Here is a 22,092-nt window from a genome sequence, read left to right as displayed (position 1 = left end):
GATGGAGAGCGCCGACGATGCAGGGGATCCCGAAGAGGACGCGCCGGAGCCCCGAGGACAGGTAAGTGATCGTCAGCGGACCACACGGGGCACCGTAAACGGCTATCCGGGGGCAGCTGAAGCAGTCTGCGCTGGAGGATAGACGTTTATGCGATGGCCACGACATACAAAAGCATCGTATGTTGATGCTGCCTCTGAGAGACCATCGTATGTTGAAATGATCGTATGTTGGGGCCATCGTAGGTCGGGGGGGTCACTGTATATTTAAAAAAAAAGTTTTTTTCTTGGAATACCCCTTTAAAGCTATCCTAGACTATAATATACTATATATAACTAAGTATTAATACATATTTACATGAAGAAAGACAAGAAATATTAAAGAACTAACAAGGAAACATAAGGATCTGGTCTAAAATAAAAGGTCTTAAAAGTGGATTCGGCAGAACAATCCGCTTTCATAATGTCGAGAGAGATCCTCCTGTTTGGCTTATTTTGGTGGACATGGCTCCTCTAGTAGAGTGAGCTCCGAAATTAAAAATGTCTATACCTGCTAAAGGGGAGATTTATCAAAACCCGTCCAGAGGAAAAGTGGCTGAGTTGCCCATAGCAACCAATCAGATCGCTGCTTTCATTTTTAACAAGGCCTCTGCAAAGTGAAAGCAGCGATCTGATTGGTTGCTATGGGCAACTCAGCAACTTTTCCTCTGGACGGGTTTCGATAAATCTCCCCCATAGTTTGTCTCACCCATCTAGCTAAGGCTCCTTTCACACCCGTTTAAAAGTTCCGTTCTGCAAAAACCCTTAAAGGGGTACTCCGCCCCTAGACATCTTATCCCCTATCCAAAGGATAGGGAATAAGATGTCAGATTGCCGGGGTCCCGCTGCTGGGGACCCCCGTGATCCCCGCTGCGGCACCGCGCTCTCATTACAGCACAGAGCGAGTTCGCTCTTCTCGTAATGACGGGCAGTACAGGGGCCGGAGCATCGTTACGTCACGGCTCCGCCCCCTCGTGACGTCACGGCCCGCCCCTTTCAATACAAGTCTATGGGAGGGTGAGTGGTGGTCGTCACGCCCCCTGCCATAGACTTGCATTAAGGGGACGGGCCGTGATGTCATGAGGGGCGGAGCCATGACATCACGCTGCTCCGTCCCCCGTATCGCCCGTCATTGCGCACAGAGCGAACTCGCTCTGTGCTGTAATGATAGCGGGGTGCCGCAGCGGGGATCCCAGGGCTCCCCAGCAGTGGGACCGCGGCGATCTGACATCTTATCCCCTATCCTTTGGATAGGGGATAAGATGTCTAGGGGCGGAGTACCCCTTTAAAATCTGCTGTTAAAGGGCCATTAGAAAATCCCATTATAGTCTATGGGATTTTTACATTATCTGTTTTAACCCATCATAGCCGGGTGCACGCACTATTTCTTCCGTTCTTTCTCCCGTCACAAAATAACATCCGTTATTAATAACTGGCTATAATGGGTTAAATAGGATAATGTAAAAAATCCCATAGACTATAATGGGATTTTGAAATGGCTGTTTTACAGCCGATTTTAAGTTTTTTTTAGAACAGAACATTAAAAAGGGTCTTTAACCCCTTAAGGACTCAGCCCACTTGGGCCTTAAGGACGCAGACAATTTTATTTTTACGTTTTAGTTTTTTCCTCCTCGCCTTCAAAAAATCATAACTCTTTTATATTTTCGTCCACAGACTAGTATGAGGGCTTGTTTTTTGCGCGACCAGTTGTCCGTTGTAATGCCATCACTCACTTTATCATAAAATGTATGGCGCAACCAAAAAATACTATTTTTGTGGGGAAATTAAAAAGAAAACTGCAATTTTGCTAATTTTGGAAGGTTTCGTTTTCACGCCGTACAATTTACGGTAAAAATGACATGTGTTCTTTATTCTTTGGGTCAATACGATTAAAATTATACCCATTTTTCTATTACTGTTGCGCTTAAAAAAAATCGCAAACTTTTTAACCAAATTAGTACGTTTAAAATCCCCCTATTTTGCTGACCTATAACTTTTTCATTTTTCCGTATAAGCGGCGGTATGAGGGCTCATTTTTTGCGCCGTGATCTGTACTTTTTATTGATACCATATTTGCTTATATAAAACCTTTAATCCATTTTGTATAAATTTTTTTTAGTATAAAATGTTATAAAAAAGCAGCTATTTTGGACTTTTTTGTTTTTTACGTTCACGCCGTTCACCTTACGGTATCATTAACATTTTATTTTAATAGTTCAGATATTTACACACGCGGTGATACCAAATATGTATATAAAATATTTTTTAACACTTTTTGGGGGTGAAATAGGGAAAATGGGACAATTTATGTTTTTATTGGGGGAGGGGGTTTTTCAAATTTTTTTCTTTCTTTTTTTACTTTTATTTTTACACTCTTATAGTCCCCATAGGGCACTATTTATAGCAATCATTCGATTGCTAATCCTGTTCAGTGCTATGTATAGGACATAGCACTGATCAGGGTTATCGGTCATCTTCTGCTCTGGGCAAATCAGAGCAGAAGACCCCGGAAGACAGCGGGGGCAGGTGAGGGGACCTCCGGCTGCCGTGCTGGATGATTGGATCATCGCGGAAGCGCTGCGGGGGATCCGATGCTCCATTTTAGTGACCGCGATGCTGCAGATGCTGTGATCTGTATTGATCACGGCATCTGAGGGGTTAATGGTGGTCATCCGCGGTATCGCAGATGTCCGCCATTATGGGCGGGTCCCTGGCTGTGATCAGCAGCCGGGACCTGCCGCACATGATCCGGGCATCGCTCCGATGCTCGCGGTTATGCTTAGGACGTAAACGTACGTCCTGGTGCGTTAAGTACCACCTCACTAGGACGTACATTTACATCCTGCGTCGTTAAGGGGTTAAGGACGCAGCTCATTTTCACCTTAACCCCTTCCCGACCTATGACATACCTGTACGTCATGGGTGGCAAGGTGTTCCCGACCCATGACATACAGGTACGTCATGAACATTACTGGCGCTACTCGCGGCACCCCGCAGCGCCCGGAAAGATGGTGGCTATCACTGATATCCAGCCATCTTACCGTGCGACCACGGGGGGGTTTCATCCCCCACACACCCCCCCCCCCCCCCACACCCAGCAATCGCTGCTATCAGCTTGTCAAATCTTAAATACTTAGCAGCGCGGTGTGTGAGTCCCGATCACGGGGATCGGGACACACACCGCTCTGCTAAAGTGTCCCTGACCCGTCACTTACCCGTCGGAGCGGTGTCCCGAGCGGTCCCGGCGTCCTCCATGCGGTCCCGGCTGCGCTGCGTCCCGGAGGTGAGTTTCCGGCAGCAGTGCGGCATCTTCATTGGCAGCAGTGAGATCGCCGTAAAGCGATCTCACTGCTGCCTCTGAGAGTTTCAAAACTGCAACTCCCAGCATGGCCAGACAGCCTTTGGCTTTCTGGGCATGCTGGGAGTTGTAGTTTTGCAACATCTGGAGGCCCACAGTTTGGAGACCACTGTATAATGGTCTCCAATCTGTGCTCTTCCAGATGTTGCAAAACTACAAATCTCAGCATGCTCAGTCTGTCCAGGCATGCTGGGAGTTGTAGTTCTCTAACATCTGGAAGAGCACAGATTGGAGACCATTATACAGTGGTCTCCAAACTGTGGACATCCAGATGTTGCAAAACTACAACTCTCAGCATGCCCAGACTGCCAAAGCATGCTGGAAGTTGTAGTTCGGCAACATCTGATCCTTCAGATATTGCCGAACTACAACTTCCAGCATGCCTGGGCATGCTGGGAGTTGTAGTTTTGCAACAACTGGAGGCACACTAGTTGGGAAACATTGTCCGTTTCCTACCTCAGTGCCTCCAGCTGTTGCAATTGTTGCAAAACTATAACTCCCAGCATGCACTGGCAGACCATGCATGCTGGGAGTTGTAGTTTTGCAACAGCTGGAGGCACACTGGTTTGGAAACACTAAGTTTGGTTGCAAAACACTTGAAAGTTTATTACTTAACTTAGTGTTTCCAAACCAGCGTTCCTCCAGCTGTTGCAAAACTACAACTCCCAGCATGCACGGACAGCCAAAGGGCATGCTCGGAGTTTGCAACAGCTGGATGTTTGCCCCCTCCCCCCAATGTGAATGTACAGGGTACACTCACATGGGCGGAGGTTTACAGTGAGTGCTGCAAGTTTGAGATGGCGCAAATTTTGCGCTGCAGCTCAAACTTCCAGCGGCAAACTTGCTGTGAACCTCTGCCCATGTGACTGTGCCCTAAAAACACTACACTACACTAACACTAACCTAAAATAAAAAGTAAAAAACACTACATATACACATACCCCTACACAGCCCCCCTCCCCCCAAAAAATGAAAAACATCTGGTACGCTACTGTTTCCAAAACGGAGCCTCCAGCTGTTGCAAAATAATAACTCCCAGTATTGCCGGACAGCCATTGACTGTCCAGGCATGCTGGGAGTTTTGCAACAGCTGGAGGCACCCTGTTTGGGAATCATTGGCATAGAATACCCCTATGCAAATCCCTAATTCAGGCCTCAAATGCGCATGGCGCTCTCTCACTTTGGAGCCCTGTCGTATTTCAGGGCAACAGTTTTGGGACACATATGGGGTATCGCCGTACTCGGGAGAAATTGCCTTACAAATTTTGGGGGGATTTTTCTTCTTTAACCCCTTATGAAAAGGTGAAGTTGGGGTCTACACCAGCATGTTAGTGTAAAAAAATAAATTTTTTACACTGACATGCTGGTGTTGCCCTATACTTTTTAATAGGTAAAAGGGAAAAAAGACCCCCAAAATTTGTAACGCAATTTCTCCCGACTACGGAGATACCCCATATGTGGGCGCAAAGTGCTCTGGGGGCGCACAACAAGGCCCAGAAGGGAGAGCGCACCATGTACATTTGAGGCGATTTGCACAGGGGTGGCTGATTGTTACAGCAGTTCTGACAAACGCAAAACAATAAATATCCATATGTGACCCCATTTTGGAAACTACACCCCTCAGGGAATTTAATAAGGGGTGCAGTGAGCATTTACACCCCACTGGTGTATGACAGATTTTTGGAACAGTGGTCTGTGAAAATGAAAAACAAAATTTTTGATTTGCACAGTCCACTGTTTCAAATATCTGTCAAACACCAGTGGGGTGTAAATTCTCACTGCACCCCTTATTAAATTCCATGAGGGGTATAGTTTCCAAAATGGGGTCACATGTGGGGGGGGTCCACTGTTCTGTCACCATAGGGGCTTCCTAAATGGGACATGCCCCCCAAAAACCCTTTCAGAAAAACTCACTCTCCAAAATCCCATTGTCGCTCCTTCCCTTCTGAGCCCTCTACTGCGCACGCCGAACACTTTACATATGCATATGAGGTATTTCCTTACTCGAGAGAAATTGGGTTACAAATTTTAGGGTGATTTCTCTCCTTTTACCCCTTGTAAAAATTCAAAAATTGGGTCTACAAGAAAATGCGAGTGTAAAAAATGAAGATTTAGAATTTTCTCTCTTCACTTTTCTGCTATTCCTGTGAAACACCTAAAGGGTTAAAACACTTACTGAATGTCATTTTGAATACTTTGGGGGGTGCAGTTTTTATAATGGGGTCATTTATGGGGTATTTCTAATATGAAGACCCTTAAAATCCACTTCCAACCTGAACTGGGCCCTGAAAAATTACGATTTTGAAAATCTTGAGAAAAATTGGAAAATTGCTGCAGAACTTTGAAGCCTCTGGTGTCTTCCAAAAGTAAAAACTTGTCAATTTTTTTATGCAAACACAAAGTAGACATATTGTATATGTGAATCAATATGTAATTTATTTGGAATATCCATTTTCCTTTCAATCAGAGACTTTTAAAGTTAGAAAAATGCTAAATTTTCAAAATTTTCATGAAATTTTTAGATTTTTTACCAAGAAAGGATACAAATATCAGTGAAATTTTACCAATAACATAAAGTAGAATATATCACGAAAAAACAATCTCGGAATCAGAATGATAAGTAAAAGCATTCCAAAGTTATTAATGTTTAAAGTGACAGTGGTCAGATTTTCAAAAAATGCCCAGGTCATGAAGGTGAAAATGGACTGGGTCATGAAGGGGTTAAAGGGGTACTCCAGAGGAAAACTTTTATTTTTTTTTTAAATGAACTGGTGCCAGAAAGTTAAACAGATTTGTAAATTACTTCTATTAAAAAATCTTAATCCTTCCAGTACTTTTTAGCAGCTGTATGCTACAGAGGAAAATCTTTTTTTTCTGAATTTCTTTTTTGTCTTGTCCACAGTGCTCTCTGCTGACACCTGATGCCTGTATCAGGAACTGTCCAGAGCAGGAGAAAATCCCCATAGCAAACCTATGCTGCTCTGGACAGTTCCTGACACCGACAGAGGTGTCAGCAGAGAGCACTGTGGGCAAGACAAAAAAGAAATTCAAAAAGCAAAGAATTTCCTCTGTAGCATACAGCTGCTAAAAAGTACTGGAAGGGTAAAGATGTTTTTAGTAGAAGTAATGTACAAATCTGTTCAGCTTTCTGGCACCAGTTAATGAAAAAAAAAAAAAAAAAAAAAAACCTTTTCCACCGGAGTACCCCTTTAAGGACGCAGCCCTTTTTTGCAAATCTGACCACTGTCACTTTAAGCATTAAAGGGGTATTCCGGGCAAAAACATCTTATCCCCTATCGAAAGGATAGGGGATAAGATGTCTGATCACGGGGGGGGGGGGGGGGGGGAGGGGGGCCCGCCTCTGGGACCCCCCACGATCTCCCTGCAACAGCCTGCATTCTATGCGTAGCTGCGTCTGAAGTTTCGGTAAACCTTCGGGCTTCCGAGACGGGGACGTGACGTCACGCCACGCCCCCTCCATTCACGTCTATGGGAGGGGGTGTTGCGGCCGTTACGCCTCCTACCATAGAAATGAATGGAGGGGGCGTGGCGTGAAGTCCTGCAACGGCGCACCCCCTCTCCACCTCCTCTCTGCTCTTAGCATGGAGCGCTGCACTGACGTGCAGCGCTCCATGCTAAGAGCAGAGAGGAGGGGGTGCGCCACTGCAATAGTCGGTCGGCCCATCCGACTGCGGCCCGGCATCAGAATAAAGTAAGAATTTTCCTTTACAGACCACGGCGAATGTGAGTAAAAGCACCCGCATTTACTGCACCTTCTTCTCCATGCAATGGTAACTGCGCCTCCCTACCTGTACGCTGGTGACAGTTGCGCTTTAAATCCGTCAATCAATATTTTCATATAAAAAAAAAAAAAATCAAGTTTTCGATTGAATTTATTTTTTATTTTTTCTATGTAAAAAATATTAAACTGTTATCACATTCAATGCGCTAGAAATATAAGCGAACACTGAACATCTTTTAGTGTTGTTTACCAAAGTTCACAATTAGACACTGAATTACTATCCTCTGGACTAACATACAAACAGTGGGGCAAAAAAGTATTTAGTCAGCCCCCAATTGTGCAAGTTCTCCCCCTTTATAAAGATGAGAGGCTGTAATTGTCATCATAGGTTATAACCTCAACTATGAGAGACAGAATGAGAAAAAATCCATAAAATCAAATTTTTTAAGAATTTATTTGTAAATTATGGTGGAAAATACATTTCTGAAGACAGGAACTCCGGTGTATGTGGATCCGCTGGACCTGTGTGGCAGATGACTCGGACCGTACCAGGGAGCGGAGTCTAAGGTGCCGCTGGTCTTCACCAGAGCCCGCCGCAAAGTAGGATGGACTTGCAGCTGCAGGCCACACCCAGGTCGCTACCCCTGGCACGGCTCGACCACACAGGCGGCTGAGGAGATGCGAGGCACAGGAGGGATAAGGCAGCTCGTAGTCTGGATAGCAGAAGGTCAGGGCAGGTGGCACAGTAGTGTAGTCAGGACGTAGCAGGAGTTCGGTAGGCAGGCGGCAGAGGAGCAAGGTCAAGTCCAGGGGCGGATCCAGAGTCTTGTCTCGGGAGGGGCACTATTAGAGTATTTTGTGTTGGCGGACAGGAAATAAGTTGCTGCTTAAAGGGGTACTCCGGTGAAAACCTTTTTTCCTTTAAATCAACTGGTGCCGGAAAGTTAAACATATTTGTAAATTACTTCTATTAAAAAAATCTTAATCCTTCCAGTACTTATTAGCTGCTGAATGCTACAGAGGAAATTCCTTTCTTTTTGGAACACTGATGACATCACGAGCACAGAGCTCTCTGCTGACATCTCTGTCCATTTTTGCAACCTTGCATAGCAGATGTATGCAAAGGGCAGCATGGTGGCTCAGTGGTTAGCACTGCTGCCTTGCAGTGCTGGGGCCTTGGGTTCAAATCCCACTAAGGACAACAATAAATAAAGAGTCGTTATTATAATGACGTCAGCAAAGAGCACTGTACTCGTGATGTCATCAGAGAGAATTCCAAAAAGAAAAGAATTTCCTCTTTAGTATTCAGCAGCTAATAAATACAGGAAGGATTAAGATTTTTTTAATAGAAGTAATTTACAAATCTGTTTAACTTTCTGGCACCAGTTGATTAAAAAGAAAAAACGTTTTCACCGGAGTACCCCTTTAAGGTACTTACAATATTAAATGTAACATACAGTCCTAACCTTGTTTAAGACCCATAGGCCATGTTCACACGTCAGAATTTACAATGTGGAATTTGGCCCGGGCATTCCGCTGTAGCAGAGTCCCATTGAATTCCCCAGGATTCTGCTGCGCTCACGGCAGATTATCCATGCCAGATGTTTCCAGCACGGATATTCTGTTTTCTGCCTCCGGATAAAGAATGTGCACGTTTATCCTTTCTTCAGACACCGCACGGAACGGTTACACATCTAGGAGACGTCTGTGCGCACAGAGATGTCCCTGCGGACACATAGGATAGGATTAAACAGATAAATCAATATCACAAAGATCATAAGACATTTTAATCAGATTACGTAGAATATATTAGAATGTTTACATGAACAGGACGACACATAGGACACAGGGTCACATATTTAGGGGGAGATTTATCAAAACCTGCCCAGAGGAAAAGATGACCTGTTACCCATAGCAACCAAGGCCTTTTTACAAATGAAAGAAGCGATCTGATTGGTTGCTATGGGCAACTCAGCTACTTTTAGACTGGAAGAAAGGAGATTTTGTCTAAGGCAAAAGAAAGATCAATAATGATGCGGAATCTTCTGCCTGCGGATGTGATCTTATTAGTCTGTACAGACGTCTAAACAGCAACTGGATGAATATTTACAAAAACCTAAAATTAAGGGATGTTGTGATGCCCCCTCTGTAGCATGTTGTGATGCCCGCGCTGTAGCATGTTGTGGTGCCCGCGCTGTAGCATGTTGTGATGCCCCCGCTGTAGCATGTTGTGATGCCCCCTCTGTAGCATGTTGTGATGTCCGCGCTGTAGCATGTTGTGATGCCCGCGCTGTAGCATGTTGTGATGCCCCCTCTGTAGCATGTTGTGATGTCCGCGCTGTAGCATGTTGTGGTGCCCGCGCTGTAGCATGTTGTGACGTCCGCGCTGTAGCATGTTGTGATGCCCGTGATGTAGCATGTTGTGATGCCCCCTCTGTAGCATGTTGTGATGCCCATGCTGTAGCATGTTGTGATGCCCGCCCTGTAGCATGTTGTGATGCCCGCGCTGTAGCATGTTGTGATGCCCGCGCTGTAGCATGTTGTGATGCCCGCCCTGTAGCATGTTGTGATGCCCGCGCTGTAGCATGTTGTGATGCCCGCGCTGTAGCATGTTGTGATGCCCGCGCTGTAGCATGTTGTGATTCCCCCGCTGTAGCATGTTGTGATGCCCCCTCTGTAGCATGTTGTGATGCCCGCGCTGTAGCATGTTGTGATGCCCCCGCTGTAGCATGTTGTGATGCCCGCGCTGTAGCATGTTGTGATGCCCCCGCTGTAGCATGTTGTGATGCCCGTGCTGTAGCATGTTGTGGTGCCCGTGCTGTAGCATGTTGTGATGCCCGCGCTGTAGCATGTTGTGACGCCCCCTCTGTAGCATGTTGTGATGTCCGCGCTGTAGCATGTTGTGATGCCCGCGCTGTAGCATTTTGTGATGCCCGCGCTGTAGCATGTTGTGATGCCCGTGCTGTAGCATGTTGTGATGCCCCCTCTGTAGCATGTTGTGATGCCCGCGCTGTAGCATGTTGTGATCCCCGCGCTGTAGCATGTTGTGATGCCCCCGCTGTAGCATGTTGTGATGCCCGCGCTGTACCATGTTGTGGTGCCCGTGCTGTAGCATGTTGTGGTGCCCGTGCTGTAGCATGTTGTGGTGCCCGCGCTGTAGCATGTTGTGATGCCCGCGCTGTAGCATGTTGTGATGCCCGCGCTGTAGCATGTTGTGATGCCCGCGCTGTAGCATGTTGTGATGCCCGCGCTGTAGCATGTTGTGATGCCCGCGCTGTAGCATGTTGTGGTGCCCGCGCTGTAGCATGTTGTGATGTCCGCGCTGTAGCATGTTGTGATGCCCCCGCTGTAGCATGTTGTGATGCCCGCGCTGTAGCATGTTGCGGTGCCCGCGCTGTAGCATGTTGTGGTGCCCGCGCTGTAGCATGTTGTGATGCCCGCGCTGTAGCATGTTGTGATGCCCCCGCTGTAGCATGTTGTGATGCCCGCGCTGTAGCATGTTGTGATGCCCGTGCTGTAGCATGTTGTGATGCCCGCGCTGTAGCATGTTGTGACGCCCGCGCTGTAGCATGTTGTGATGCCCGCGCTGTAGAATGTTATGATGCCCGTGATGTAGCATGTTGTGATGCCCGTGATGTAGCATGTTGTGATGCCCGCGCTGTAGCATGTTGTGATGCCCGTGCTGTAGCATGTTGTGATGCCCCCTCTGTAGCATGTTGTGATGCCCGCGCTGTAGCATGTTGTGATGCCCGCGCTGTAGCATGTTGTGATGCCCGCGCTGTAGCATGTTGTGATGCCCGCGCTGTAGCATGTAGTGATGCCCCCTCTGTAGCATGTTGTGATGCCCCCTCTGTAGCATGTTGTGATGCCCGCGCTGTAGCATGTTGTGATGCCCGCGCTGTAGCATGTTGTGATGCCCGCGCTGTAGCATGTAGTGATGCCCGCGCTGTAGCATGTTGTGATGCCCGCGCTGTAGCATGTTATGATGCCCGCGCTGTAGCATGTTGTGATTCCCCCGCTGTAGCATGTTGTGTTGCCCCCGCTGTAGCATGTTGTGATGCCCCCGCTGTAGCATGTAGTGATGCCAGCACTGTAGCATGTTGTGATGCCCGTGATGTAGCATGTTGTGATGCCCGCGCTGTAGCATGTTGTGATGCCCGCGATGTAGCATGTTGTGATGCCCGTGATGTAGCATGTTGTGATGCCCGCGCTGTAGCATGTTGTGATGCCCGCGCTGTAGCATGTTGTGATGCCCGCGCTGTAGCATGTTGTGATGCCCGCGCTGTAGAATGTTGTGATGCCCGCGCTGTAACATGTTGTGATGCTCCCGCTGTAGCATGTTGTGATGCCCGCGCTGTAGCATATTGTGATGCCCCCGCTGTAGCATGTTGTGATGCCCGCGCTGTAGCATGTTGTGATGCCCGCGCTGTAGCATGTTGTGATGCCCGCTCTGTAGCATGTTGTGATGCCCGCGCTGTAGCATGTTGTGATGCCCGCGCTGTAGCATGTTGTGATGCCCGTGCTGTAGCATGTTGTGATGCCCCCTCTGTAGCATGTTGTGATGCCCCCGCTGTAGCATGTAGTGATGCCAGCGCTGTAGCATGTTGTGATGCCCGCGCTGTAGCATGTTGTGATGCCCCCTCTGTAGCATGTTGTGATGCCCGCGCTGTAGCATGTTGTGATGCCCGCGCTGTAGCATGTTGTGATGCCCGCGCTGTAGCATGTTGTGATGCCCGCGCTGTAGCATGTTGTGATGCCCGCGCTGTAGCATGTTGTGATGCCCGCGCTGTAGCATGTTGTGATGCCCCCGCTGTAGCATGTTGTGATGCCTCCGCTGTAGCATGTTGCGATGCCCCCGCTGTAGCATGTTGCGGTGCCCGTGCTGTAGCATGTTGTGATGCCCGCGCTGTAGCATGTTGTGATGCCCCCGCTGTAGCATGTTGTGATGCCCGCGCTGTAGCATGTTGTGATGCCCGCGCTGTAGCATGTTGTGATGCCTGTAGCATGTTGTGATGTCCGCGCTGTAGCATGTTGTGATGCCCGCGCTGTAGCATGTTGTGATGCCTGTAGCATGTTGTGATGCCCGCGCTGTAGCATGTTGTGATGCCCACGCTGTAGCATGTTGTGATGCCCGCGCTGTAGCATGTTGTGATGCCCGTGATGTAGTATGTTGTGATGCCCGCGCTGTAGCATGTTGTGATGTCCGCGCTGTAGCATGTTGTGATGCCCGCGCTGTAGCATGTTGTGGTGCCCGCCCTGTAGCATGTTGTGATGCCCGCACAGTAGCATGTTGTGATGCCCGCGCTGTAGCATGTTGTGATGCCCGCGCTGTAGCATGTTGTGATGCCCCCGCTGTAGCATGTTGTGATGCCCCCGCTGTAGCATGTTGTGATGCCCGCGCTGTAGCATGTTGTGATGCCCGCGCTGTAGCATGTTGTGATGCCCGCGCTGTAGCATGTTGTGATGCCCGCGCTGTAGCATGTTGTGATGCCCGCGCTGTAGCATGTTGTGATGCCCGCGCTGTAGCATGTTGTGATGCCCGCGCTGTAGCATGTTGTGATGCCCGCGCTGTAGCATGTTGTGATGCCCGCGCTGTAGCATGTTGTGATGCCCGCCCTGTAGCATGTTGTGATGCCCGCGCTGTAGCATGTTGTGATGCCCGCGCTGTAGCATGTTGTGATGCCCGCGCTGTAGCATGTTGTGATGTCCGCGCTGTAGCATGTTGTGATGCCCGCGCTGTAGCATGTTGTGATGTCCGCGCTGTAGCATGTTGTGATGCCCGCGATGTAGCATGTTGTGATGCCCGCGCTGTAGCATGTTGTGATGCCCCCGCTGTAGCATGTTGTGATGCCCGCGCTGTAGCATGTTGTGATGCCCGCGCTGTAGCATGTTGTGATGCCCCCCGCTGTAGCATGTTGTGATGCCCGTGCTGTAGCATGTTGTGGTGCCCGTGCTGTAGCATGTTGTGATGCCCGCGCTGTAGCATGTTGTGACGCCCCCTCTGTAGCATGTTGTGATGTCCGCGCTGTAGCATGTTGTGATGCCCGCGCTGTAGCATGTTGTGATGCCCCCTCTGTAGCATGTTGTGATGCCCGCGCTGTAGCATTTTGTGATGCCCGCGCTGTAGCATGTTGTGATGCCCGCGCTGTAGCATGTTGTGATGCCCCCTCTGTAGCATGTTGTGATGCCCGCGCTGTAGCATGTTGTGATCCCCGCGCTGTAGCATGTTGTGATGCCCGCGCTGTAGCATGTTGTGATGCCCGCGCTGTAGCATGTTGTGATGCTCGCGCTGTAGCATGTTGTGATGCCCGCGCTGTAGCATGTTGTGCCCGCGCTGTAGCATGTTGTGATGTCCGCGCTGTAGCATGTTGTGATGCCCCCGCTGTAGCATGTTGTGATGCCCGCGCTGTAGCATGTTGCGGTGCCCGCGCTGTAGCATGTTGTGATGCCCGCGCTGTAGCATGTTGTGATGCCCGCGCTGTAGCATGTTGTGATGCCCCCGCTGTAGCATGTTGTGATGCCCGCGCTGTAGCATGTTGTGATGCCCGCGCTGTAGCATGTTGTGATGCCCGCGCTGTAACATGTTGTGGTGCCCGCGCTGTAGCATGTTGTGATGCCCGCGCTGTAGCATGTTGTGATGCCCGCGCTGTAGCATGTTGTGACGCCCGCGCTGTAGCATGTTGTGATGCCCGCGCTGTAGAATGTTATGATGCCCGTGATGTAGCATGTTGTGATGCCCGCGCTGTAGCATGTTGTGATGCCCGTGATGTAGCATGTTGTGATGCCCGCGCTGTAGCATGTTGTGATGCCCGTGCTGTAGCATGTTGTGATGCCCCCTCTGTAGCATGTTGTGATGCCCGCGCTGTAGCATGTTGTGATGCCCACGCTGTAGCATGTAGTGATGCCCCCTCTGTAGCATGTTGTGATGCCCCCTCTGTAGCATGTTGTGATGCCCGCGCTGTAGCATGTTATGATGCCCGCGCTGTAGCATGTTGTGATGCCCGCGCTGTAGCATGTTGTGATGCCCGCGCTGTAGCATGTAGTGATGCCCCCTCTGTAGCATGTTGTGATGCCCCCTCTGTAGCATGTTGTGATGCCCGCGCTGTAGCATGTTGTGATGCCCACGCTGTAGCATGTTGTGATGCCCGCGCTGTAGAATGTAGTGATGCCCGCGCTGTAGCATGTTGTGATGCCCGCGCTGTAGCATGTTATGATGCCCGCGCTGTAGCATGTTGTGATTCCCCCGCTGTAGCATGTTGTGATGCCCCAGCTGTAGCATGTTGTGATGCCCCCGCTGTAGCATGTAGTGATGCCAGCACTGTAGCATGTTGTGATGCCCGTGATGTAGCATGTTGTGATGCCCGCGCTGTAGCATGTTGTGATGCCCGCGATGTAGCATGTTGTGATGCCCGCGCTGTAGCATGTTGTGATGCCCGTGATGTAGCATGTTGTGATGCCCGCGCTGTAGCATGTTGTGATGCCCGCGCTGTAGCATGTTGTGATGCCCGCGCTGTAGCATGTTGTGATGCCCGCGCTGTAGAATGTTGTGATGCCCGCGCTGTAACATGTTGTGATGCTCCCGCTGTAGCATGTTGTGATGCCCACGCTGTAGCATGTTGTGATGCCCCCGCTGTAGCATGTTGTGATGCCCGCGCTGTAGCATGTTGTGATGCCCGCGCTGTAGCATGTTGTGATGCCCGCTCTGTAGCATGTTGTGATGCCCGCGCTGTAGCATGTTGTGATGCCCGCGCTGTAGCATGTAGTGATGCCAGCGCTGTAGCATGTTGTGATGCCCGCGCTGTAGCATGTTGTGATGCCCCCGCTGTAGCATGTTGTGATGCCCGCGCTGTAGCATGTTGTGATGCCCGCGCTGTAGCATGTTGTGATGCCCGCGCTGTAGCATGTTGTGATGCCCGCGCTGTAGCATGTTGTGATGCCCGCGCTGTAGCATGTTGTGATGCCCGCGCTGTAGCATGTTGTGATGCCCGCCCTGTAGCATGTTGTGATGTCCGCGCTGTAGCATGTTGTGATGCCCGCGCTGTAGCATGTTGTGATGTCCGCGCTGTAGCATGTTGTGATGTCCGTGATGTAGCATGTTGTGATGCCCGTGCTGTAGCATGTTGTGATGCCCCCGCTGTAGCATGTTGTGATGCCCGCGCTGTAGCATGTTGTGATGCCCGCACTGTAGCATGTTGTGATGCCCCCGCTGTAGCATGTTGTGATGCCCGTGCTGTAGCATGTTGTGGTGCCCGTGCTGTAGCATGTTGTGATGCCCGCGCTGTAGCATGTTGTGACGCCCCCTCTGTAGCATGTTGTGATGTCCGCGCTGTAGCATGTTGTGATGCCCGCGCTGTAGCATGTTGTGATGCCCCCTCTGTAGCATGTTGTGATGCCCGCGCTGTAGCATTTTGTGATGCCCGCGCTGTAGCATGTTGTGATGCCCACGCTGTAGCATGTTGTGATGCCCCCTCTGTAGCATGTTGTGATGCCCGCGCTGTAGCATGTTGTGATCCCCGCGCTGTAGCATGTTGTGATGCCCGCGCTGTAGCATGTTGTGATGCCCGCGCTGTAGCATGTTGTGATTCCCCCGCTGTAGCATGTTGTGATGCCCCCTCTGTAGCATGTTGTGATGCCCGCGCTGTAGCATGTTGTGATGCCCGCGCTGTAGCATGTTGTGATGCCCCCGCTGTAGCATGTTGTGATGCCCCCTCTGTAGCATGTTGTGATGCCCGCGCTGTAGCATGTTGTGATGCCCGCGCTGTAGCATGTTGTGATGCCAGCGCTGTAGCATGTTGTGATGCCCCCGCTGTAGCATGTTGTGATGCCCGCGCTGTACCATGTTGTGGTGCCCGTGCTGTAGCATGTTGTGGTGCCCGTGCTGTAGCATGTTGTGGTGCCCGCGCTGTAGCATGTTGTGATGCCCGCGCTGTAGCATGTTGTGATGCCCGCGCTGTAGCATGTTGTGATGCCCGCGCTGTAGCATGTTGTGATGCCCGCGCTGTAGCATGTTGTGATGCCCGCGCTGTAGCATGTTGTGGTGCCCGCGCTGTAGCATGTTGTGATGTCCGCGCTGTAGCATGTTGTGATGCCCCCGCTGTAGCATGTTGTGATGCCCGCGCTGTAGCATGTTGCGGTGCCCGCGCTGTAGCATGTTGCGGTGCCCGCGCTGTAGCATGTTGTGATGCCCGCGCTGTAGCATGTTGTGATGCCCCCGCTGTAGCATGTTGTGATGCCCGCGCTGTAGCATGTTGTGATGCCCGCGCTGTAGCATGTTGTGATGCCCGCGCTGTAGCATGTTGTGGTGCCCGCGCTGTAGCATGTTGTGATGCCCGCGCTGTAGCATGTTGTGATGCCCGCGCTGTAGCATGTTGTGACGCCCGCGCTGTAGCATGTTGTGATGCCCGCGCTGTAGAATGTTATGATGCCCGTGATGTAGCATGTTGTGATGCCCGTGATGTAGCATGTTGTGATGCCCGCGCTGTAGCATGTTGTGATGCCCGTGCTGTAGCATGTTGTGATGCCCCCTCTGTAGCATGTTGTGATGCCCGCGCTGTAGCATGTTGTGATGCCCGCGCTGTAGCATGTTGTGATGCCCGCGCTGTAGCATGTTGTGATGCCCGCGCTGTAGCATGTAGTGATGCCCCCTCTGTAGCATGTTGTGATGCCCCCTCTGTAGCATGTTGTGATGCCCGCACTGTAGCATGTTGTGATGCCCGCGCTGTAGCATGTTGTGATGCCCGCGCTGTAGCATGTAGTGATGCCCGCGCTGTAGCATGTTGTGATGCCCGCGCTGTAGCATGTTATGATGCCCGCGCTGTAGCATGTTGTGATTCCCCCGCTGTAGCATGTTGTGATGCCCCCGCTGTAGCATGTTGTGATGCCCCCGCTGTAGCATGTAGTGATGCCAGCACTGTAGCATGTTGTGATGCCCGTGATGTAGCATGTTGTGATGCCCGCGCTGTAGCATGTTGTGATGCCCGCGATGTAGCATGTTGTGATGCCCGCGCTGTAGCATGTTGTGATGCCCGTGATGTAGCATGTTGTGATGCCCGCGCTGTAGCATGTTGTGATGCCCGCGCTGTAGCATGTTGTGATGCCCGTGCTGTAGCATGTTGTGATGCCCGCGCTGTAGAATGTTGTGATGCCCGCGCTGTAACATATTGTGATGCCCCCGCTGTAGCATGTTGTGATGCCCGCGCTGTAGCATGTTGTGATGCCCGCGCTGTAGCATGTTGTGATGCCCGCTCTGTAGCATGTTGTGATGCCCGCGCTGTAGCATGTTGTGATGCCCGCGCTGTAGCATGTTGTGATGCCCGCGCTGTAGCATGTAGTGATGCCCCCTCTGTAGCATGTTGTGATGCCCCCTCTGTAGCATGTTGTGATGCCCGCACTGTAGCATGTTGTGATGCCCGCGCTGTAGCATGTTGTGATGCCCGCGCTGTAGCATGTAGTGATGCCCGCGCTGTAGCATGTTGTGATGCCCGCGCTGTAGCATGTTATGATGCCCGCGCTGTAGCATGTTGTGATTCCCCCGCTGTAGCATGTTGTGATGCCCCCGCTGTAGCATGTTGTGATGCCCCCGCTGTAGCATGTAGTGATGCCAGCACTGTAGCATGTTGTGATGCCCGTGATGTAGCATGTTGTGATGCCCGCGCTGTAGCATGTTGTGATGCCCGCGATGTAGCATGTTGTGATGCCCGCGCTGTAGCATGTTGTGATGCCCGTGATGTAGCATGTTGTGATGCCCGCGCTGTAGCATGTTGTGATGCCCGCGCTGTAGCATGTTGTGATGCCCGCGCTGTAGCATGTTGTGATGCCCGCGCTGTAGAATGTTGTGATGCCCGCGCTGTAACATGTTGTGATGCTCCCGCTGTAGCATGTTGTGATGCCCGCGCTGTAGCATATTGTGATGCCCCCGCTGTAGCATGTTGTGATGCCCGCGCTGTAGCATGTTGTGATGCCCGCGCTGTAGCATGTTGTGATGCCCGCTCTGTAGCATGTTGTGATGCCCGCGCTGTAGCATGTTGTGATGCCCGCGCTGTAGCATGTTGTGATGCCCGTGCTGTAGCATGTTGTGATGCCCCCTCTGTAGCATGTTGTGATGCCCCCGCTGTAGCATGTAGTGATGCCAGCGCTGTAGCATGTTGTGATGCCCGCGCTGTAGCATGTTGTGATGCCCCCGCTGTAGCATGTTGTGATGCCCGCGCTGTAGCATGTTGTGATGCCCGCGCTGTAGCATGTTGTGATGCCCGCGCTGTAGCATGTTGTGATGCCCGCGCTGTAGCATGTTGTGATGCCCGCGCTGTAGCATGTTGTGATGCCCCCGCTGTAGCATGTTGTGATGCCTCCGCTGTAGCATGTTGCGGTGCCCCCGCTGGAGCATGTTGCGGTGCCCGTGCTGTAGCATGTTGTGATGCCCGCGCTGTAGCATGTTGTGATGCCCCCGCTGTAGCATGTTGTGATGCCCGCGCTGTAGCATGTGGTGATGCCCGCGCTGTAGCATGTTGTGATGCCTGTAGCATGTTGTGATGTCCGCGCTGTAGCATGTTGTGATGCCCCCGCTGTAGCATGTTGTGATGCCCCCGCTGTAGCATGTAGTGATGCCAGCACTGTAGCATGTTGTGATGCCCGTGATGTAGCATGTTGTGATGCCCGCGCTGTAGCATGTTGTGATGCCCGCGATGTAGCATGTTGTGATGCCCGCGCTGTAGCATGTTGTGATGCCCGCGCTGTAGCATGTAGTGATGCCCGCGCTGTAGCATGTTGTGATGCCCGCGCTGTAGCATGTTATGATGCCCGCGCTGTAGCATGTTGTGATTCCCCCGCTGTAGCATGTTGTGATGCCCCCGCTGTAGCATGTTGTGATGCCCCCGCTGTAGCATGTAGTGATGCCAGCACTGTAGCATGTTGTGATGCCCGTGATGTAGCATGTTGTGATGCCCGCGCTGTAGCATGTTGTGATGCCCGCGATGTAGCATGTTGTGATGCCCGCGCTGTAGCATGTTGTGATGCCCGTGATGTAGCATGTTGTGATGCCCGCGCTGTAGCATGTTGTGATGCCCGCGCTGTAGCATGTTGTGATGCCCGCGCTGTAGCATGTTGTGATGCCCGCGCTGTAGAATGTTGTGATGCCCGCGCTGTAACATGTTGTGATGCTCCCGCTGTAGCATGTTGTGATGCCCGCGCTGTAGCATATTGTGATGCCCCCGCTGTAGCATGTTGTGATGCCCGCGCTGTAGCATGTTGTGATGCCCGCGCTGTAGCATGTTGTGATGCCCGCTCTGTAGCATGTTGTGATGCCCGCGCTGTAGCATGTTGTGATGCCCGCGCTGTAGCATGTTGTGATGCCCGTGCTGTAGCATGTTGTGATGCCCCCTCTGTAGCATGTTGTGATGCCCCCGCTGTAGCATGTAGTGATGCCAGCGCTGTAGCATGTTGTGATGCCCGCGCTGTAGCATGTTGTGATGCCCCCGCTGTAGCATGTTGTGATGCCCGCGCTGTAGCATGTTGTGATGCCCGCGCTGTAGCATGTTGTGATGCCCGCGCTGTAGCATGTTGTGATGCCCGCGCTGTAGCATGTTGTGATGCCCGCGCTGTAGCATGTTGTGATGCCTCCGCTGTAGCATGTTGCGGTGCCCCCGCTGTAGCATGTTGCGGTGCCCGTGCTGTAGCATGTTGTGATGCCCGCGCTGTAGCATGTTGTGATGCCCCCGCTGTAGCATGTTGTGATGCCCGCGCTGTAGCATGTTGTGATGCCCGCGCTGTAGCATGTTGTGATGCCTGTAGCATGTTGTGATGTCCGCGCTGTAGCATGTTGTGATGCCCGCGCTGTAGCATGTTGTGATGCCCGTGATGTAGCATGTTGTGATGCCCGCGCTGTAGCATGTTGTGATGCCCGCGATGTAGCATGTTGTGATGCCCGCTGTAGCATGTTGTGATGCCCGTGATGTAGCATGTTGTGATGCCCGCGCTGTAGCATGTTGTGATGCCCGCGCTGTAGCATGTTGTGATGCCCGCGCTGTAGAATGTTGTGATGCCCGCGCTGTAACATGTTGTGATGCTCCCGCTGTAGCATGTTGTGATGCCCACGCTGTAGCATATTGTGATGCCCCCGCTGTAGCATGTTGTGATGCCCGCGCTGTAGCATGTTGTGATGCCCGCGCTGTAGCATGTTGTGATGCCCGCTCTGTAGCATGTTGTGATGCCCGCGCTGTAGCATGTTGTGATGCCCGTGCTGTAGCATGTTGTGATGCCCCCTCTGTAGCATGTTGTGATGCCCCCGCTGTAGCATGTAGTGATGCCAGCGCTGTAGCATGTTGTGATGCCCGCGCTGTAGCATGTTGTGATGCCCCCGCTGTAGCATGTTGTGATGCCCACGCTGTAGCATGTTGTGATGCCCGCGCTGTAGCATGTTGTGATGCCCGCGCTGTAGCATGTTGTGATGCCCGCGCTGTAGCATGTTGTGATGCCCGCCCTGTAGCATGTTGTGATGCCCGCGCTGTAGCATGTTGTGATGCCCGCGCTGTAGCATGTTGTGATGCCCGCGCTGTAGCATGTTGTGATGTCCGCGCTGTAGCATGTTGTGATGCCCGCGCTGTAGCATGTTGTGATGTCCGCGCTGTAGCATGTTGTGATGTCCGCGATGTAGCATGTTGTGATGCCCGTGCTGTAGCATGTTGTGATGCCCCCGCTGTAGCATGTTGTGATGCCCGCGCTGTAGCATGTTGTGATGCCCGCGCTGTAGCATGTTGTGATGCCCGCGCTGTAGCATGTTGTGATGCCCCCGCTGTAGCATGTTGTGATGCCCGTGCTGTAGCATGTTGTGGTGCCCGTGCTGTAGCATGTTGTGATGCCCGCGCTGTAGCATGTTGTGACGCCCCCTCTGTAGCATGTTGTGATGTCCGCGCTGTAGCATGTTGTGATGCCCGCGCTGTAGCATGTTGTGATGCCCCCTCTGTAGCATGTTTTGATGCCCGCGCTGTAGCATTTTGTGATGCCCGCGCTGTAGCATGTTGTGATGCCCCCTCTGTAGCATGTTGTGATGCCCGCGCTGTAGCATGTTGTGATCCCCGCGCTGTAGCATGTTGTGATGCCCGCGCTGTAGCATGTTGTGATGCCCGTGCTGTAGCATGTTGTGATGCCCGCGCTGTAGCATGTTGTGATGCCCGCGCTGTAGCATGTTGTGGTGCCCGCGCTGTAGCATGTTGTGATGTCCGCGCTGTAGCATGTTGTGATGCCCCCGCTGTATCATGTTGTGATGCCCGCGCTGTAGCATGTTGCGGTGCCCGCGCTGTAGCATGTTGTGATGCCCGCGCTGTAGCATGTTGTGATTCCCGCGCTGTAGCATGTTGTGATGCCCCCGCTGTAGCATGTTGTGATGCCCGCGCTGTAGCATGTTGTGATGCCCGCGCTGTAGCATGTTGTGATGCCCGCGCTGTAGCATGTTGTGGTGCCCGCGCTGTAGCATGTTGTGATGCCCGCGCTGTAGCATGTTGTGATGCCCGCGCTGTAGCATGTTGTGACGCCCGCGCTGTAGCATGTTGTGATGCCCGCGCTGTAGAATGTTATGATGCCCGTGATGTAGCATGTTGTGATGCCCGTGATGTAGCATGTTGTGATGCCCGCGCTGTAGCATGTTGTGATGCCCGTGCTGTAGCATGTTGTGATGCCCCCTCTGTAGCATGTTGTGATGCCCGCGCTGTAGCATGTTGTGATGCCCGCGCTGTAGCATGTTGTGATGCCCGCGCTGTAGCATGTTGTGATGCCCGCGCTGTAGCATGTAGTGATGCCCCCTCTGTAGCATGTTGTGATGCCCCCTCTGTAGCATGTTGTGATGCCCGCGCTGTAGCATGTTATGATGCCCGCGCTGTAGCATGTTGTGATTCCCCCGCTGTAGCATGTTGTGATGCCCCCGCTGTAGCATGTTGTGATGCCCCCGCTGTAGCATGTAGTGATG

The 22,092-nt window shown here is 51.7% G+C and overlaps 1 protein-coding gene across 2 annotated transcripts in view; it reads right to left on the bottom strand.

Moving 5' to 3' along the window:
- LOC130296747 (phosphatidylinositol 4,5-bisphosphate 3-kinase catalytic subunit delta isoform-like) overlaps window positions 1-613 on the bottom strand; it is a 113,428-nt gene extending 112,815 nt beyond the window's left edge. Inside the window, exon 1 of one of the 2 annotated variants that reach the window (XM_056548627.1) lies at window positions 548-613. The gene's annotated coding sequence lies outside the window, so the exon portion shown is untranslated. The remainder of the gene's footprint in view (window positions 1-547) is intronic. The other variant, XM_056548624.1, reaches the window with a different exon arrangement.
- Between the last annotated feature and the right edge of the window lie 21,479 nt (window positions 614-22,092).

The sequence above is a fragment of the Hyla sarda genome, chromosome 12 (genome assembly GCF_029499605.1).
Source record: "Hyla sarda isolate aHylSar1 chromosome 12, aHylSar1.hap1, whole genome shotgun sequence".
Lineage (NCBI taxonomy): Eukaryota > Metazoa > Chordata > Amphibia > Anura > Hylidae > Hyla > Hyla sarda.
The sequence above is the reverse complement of the archived record's forward strand: the minus strand, read 5'-3'. Positions and strand labels throughout refer to the sequence as shown.